Source organism: Geospiza fortis, unplaced genomic scaffold (genome assembly GCF_000277835.1).
Source record: "Geospiza fortis unplaced genomic scaffold, GeoFor_1.0 scaffold29, whole genome shotgun sequence".
NCBI classification, from domain to species: Eukaryota; Metazoa; Chordata; class Aves; order Passeriformes; family Thraupidae; genus Geospiza; species Geospiza fortis.
Genome location: NW_005054349.1, coordinates 4,886,889 through 4,890,703, shown reverse-complemented (window position 1 = coordinate 4,890,703; position 3,815 = coordinate 4,886,889).

The window sequence follows — 3,815 nt, the reverse complement described above, 5'->3', positions numbered from 1 at the left end:
ATATTTGCCTGACATAAATCACCCCACGACCTGGAATTGCTTGGTAAGGGATGAATAAAATTCTTTTCTCTTACTTCCCTGGCTCTCAGCAGCAAGAGGAATGATTTGTGCACTTTGAGTTGGCCTCTAATCTCCTTTAATGGGCTCCCCTAATGGGAAATAAATAGATCAGGGTCAAACCCCTTGTCTGATGCTCACATGGACATAACACTGACAACACTCCAACAGGAAAGAATTTCCAACCCAACAGGTCCCAGGGAGCTCCTCCCTCTCGGATACCACAGCACAAAGGTGGTTTGGAGCTAAAAATAACCTTGGTTTGACCCAGTGGTACAAAGTGATGAGGAAGCTTTAACCTATTGATCCAGGGCACAGCATCATGTGTGGAATGATCCCTGAGGGAGCTCCGGGGCTGGATGTGGAATTAAAGGAGCATTTACCACACTCACACGGAGCTCTGGAGCAATCTCTGCCTTCAAACGTGTTTTCCTTGGTGCCTGCATGAATTGTGCCCATTGTTTCCCTCCTAGGAAAAAGCAAAATGCTTTCCAGCACGGGAATTATTTGCCATTTTATGAATAAAATTATCCCATTGTATCCAGCAAAAGGGCATTTGCTCCAGTTCTCATCACTCCCAGTTCTCCCTCTCTCAGTGCAGTTTCACAGCACTACATCCCAGCTTTTTTCCCATTGTTAATGGAGAGGGGAAAACATCACAGCCAGGGTAAATCCCGACTCTGCCCTTCTGCAGCACAAACCCCATCCCAGAAGCAAACCTACCACCAAAAAAAAATCCCATTTTTGCCCTGTTTTGCTCCTGACACAAAGCTATTTTCCAAGAAAACAAGCAAATAGGGAGGAGAAGTGTCCATTACAGACAGACTTCCCTGTTATGAAGGCTGGGAAAATATCCACCATGAGGAAAATTAACCTTTTTATTTTCCTTTTGCCTTCCTTAATGGTTCCCAAGTCACTCAAAGTTTTGAAGGCAAAAATTTCTTCCTAAGCAAAGCCTTGGACCATCCCAGTTCTGAGGGATGTTTATGGCCAAGCTATAAAGTGATGGTAATGGAAATGTTGGTAATCTTTAGCCACAATGATCCCAGCTGGCCTCTCTGATAATAAAATTATATAAAATGAGGATTTAAAAGGACTCTCTGATTCACCAGGGTTATCTGCAACTGAGTGGTGAAAGCAAGTTGGATTTTCAGCCCTGCTGTGCGTTTTGGGTTTTTTCTTCCCAGTTTTTATTTTTACCCAATGGCTGGAATGGTTTAAATTAGTGTTGTGGATGTGTTAAGATTGTAATTGTGAATATTTCAGTGGATATGAGTCTTTAATACTCTGCTCTTTCATATTCTGCTTAGTTCAGGAAATTTGAGAATTATGGTGCAGAAATGACACAAAAAACATTGTTCTGTGGTGCACCAGCAAAACAACCAGCTGAAATTTCTCACCGTGCTGGCTGCACTCTTGCAATCAATTCAGCTTTGTACACATGCAAAAATGTTCCCTTTGGGAACGTGCTCGATATCCGATTTTCCCCGAGCCTCTGGAACACTGAAGGGATCAATAATGACCCAAACCAGCAAGCAGATGGATGTTTCCCTCCACAGCCCGTTCAAATGTTCCCGATTTTAAATTCTTTTGGCTAAACAAGTCAAAATGCTTTAAGATGCTGGGAAAAAAAACTTGGATCATCCCGTTCTGGAGCAGGGAACTCCCGGGTTTCCTGGGCAGAGCCACGAGCGCCTCGCTGCACAGCCTATGCTAATGAGCCTCATTATTGAATGATGAACAGCAACATTTAATTAGTGCAGCCATTAGCACACACCAAGCCCTTTAATTAGGCTGGGGGCTGTGGGAAGGAGCCGCTCCGGGCTGAGCTGAGCCGGAGGCTCCGCTCTGGACCGCGGGCAGGGGCAGAGCCGGGATGCGCCCGCGGGTTAATTACCCACGGCCAGGGTGTTAATTGGCACAGGGTGTTAATTGGCACAGGGATGGCTGCAGCTCCCCGGACACTGCCCGGGCTGGCCGTGACACCGCTGGGTGGGACAGGGATGGCGCAGCCGAGTTCCAGAGCGGGATCTCAGCCCTCCGTTCCCTGCTGGCAGAGCCGGCAGCATCCCTGCAAACCACCCACGGGCCTCGCTTCCTTCCCATCCCTGACGCTTTTCCTCCTCTAAAACGCATCCTCAGCCTTGCCCAGGTCTTTCCCTCTGGCAGGAGAGCCCACGGGCACGGTGCCATGGGCACACGGAGCCGGGAGAGGCTTGGCTGCAGCATCGCCCTCCTGCAGCATCCCCGGGACGTGTCTGATGAGGGATTCCGAGCTTTCCGCAGGGATCCATCTGCCGGCGCTGCTCCCGTGTGAGCCCACACATATATAATTCCTTGTGTCCTCCCCGCTGGAGGCACAAATCCCTGGGACCCGCATGGCAGATGGGCTGGAGGAGCCTGAGCAGCGTCCCCGGAGCTGCCAAGGGGCTCCTTGTGCTGTCTCTGGGACACGGCTGTCGCTGGCTGGGAAAACCATGAAACGGTGGAAAAACGATGAAAAATTACGAAACTGACAAACTGGGGTGGAATTACAGCTCAGAGTTTATCCCTGGAAGGATAAATGGATGCAGGGTGTGGACCCTGAGGTGGAGCTCTGCTGAAATTGCTGCTCAGGTTTTCTTTAACTCCAAAGCCTATGCTTGTACATCAGCCTGCCCCAAAACTGGCTGCCCCCAAAGCCAGGAGGGTTCACTGTCCAACAGTGAAAAGTATCCTGCATCTTTTTCAGTGTCTAACCCCCAAATTTAATCAGTTAATGAAATATTTCACTTACATCACTTTTCTCAAGATAGAGCTTTGAAATTGCTAAAGACTTTTATTGAAGCCTTTTCTAACTGAGAAATAACCATTTAAATAATAAAACAACAGGCCCAAATCACCCAAAAATACTTTAAGTAATGATATAAGTATGAAAAATAGATTGCAATGAATTTGGTGAGAAATGTCTGTGGTGGCTGGGTCCAAGCTCAAGCTCTGAGGTCTGTACCTCTTGTAACACTTCCCACCTACCTGGGACCAGTGTGTGCTGGGCTAGGTGACTTCACCCACCTTCTTCTCCTCCAGCTGGGTTATTTCCAACATAAATGATTCCATGAGATGTTTCAAAGCCACTAAAACAAATGATAAATATCTGGCTTTATAACAAAATTGTATTTTGCAAGTTTGGAAACTTCAGTTTTTTTGTGGATCACATTTTCTTCTGGAACTTTGTGATTCTGCCTTTATTCATCAGAAATGCTTTAGTCATAATTTACCATTATTCTGTGGCTGCTTTATGGAGGAGAACCACATTGCTCTCCCCACTCCTTGCATCTGCCAGAAGAACAAAAAGCTGATCCTCTGCACCTGTCCCCAATTCACCAGCAGCTGAAACAAAATTCACTCGCTCAACAAAGTGCCAGCAATGACTCAGTATGGAAATAAAAATGATTTCTTTTAAACTCCATTCTGAGGCAGCACAAGAGAGAGGGCCCATGTTCCACGGCAGAGCAGATCTGCTGGGTCACGTCCACAATCCTCTCCCAGAACTTCCTCAACAGCTCAGAGACAAAAGGACAAAATACTGATTTTCTATCCTAGACTGAGGCACATCTGCTCCTGTCCCTATTTACATTTCTGAACGTTGACAAGGCATGGTTAAAATGCAAGAATATGGAGCAAAATTAGAGGAAGTGTTTCAGGTCCCAAGTTACAGCCAACCTGCACTTCAGTTTTCCCAATAACCACCAAATTGAATAGAAATTTCTTTAACAGAC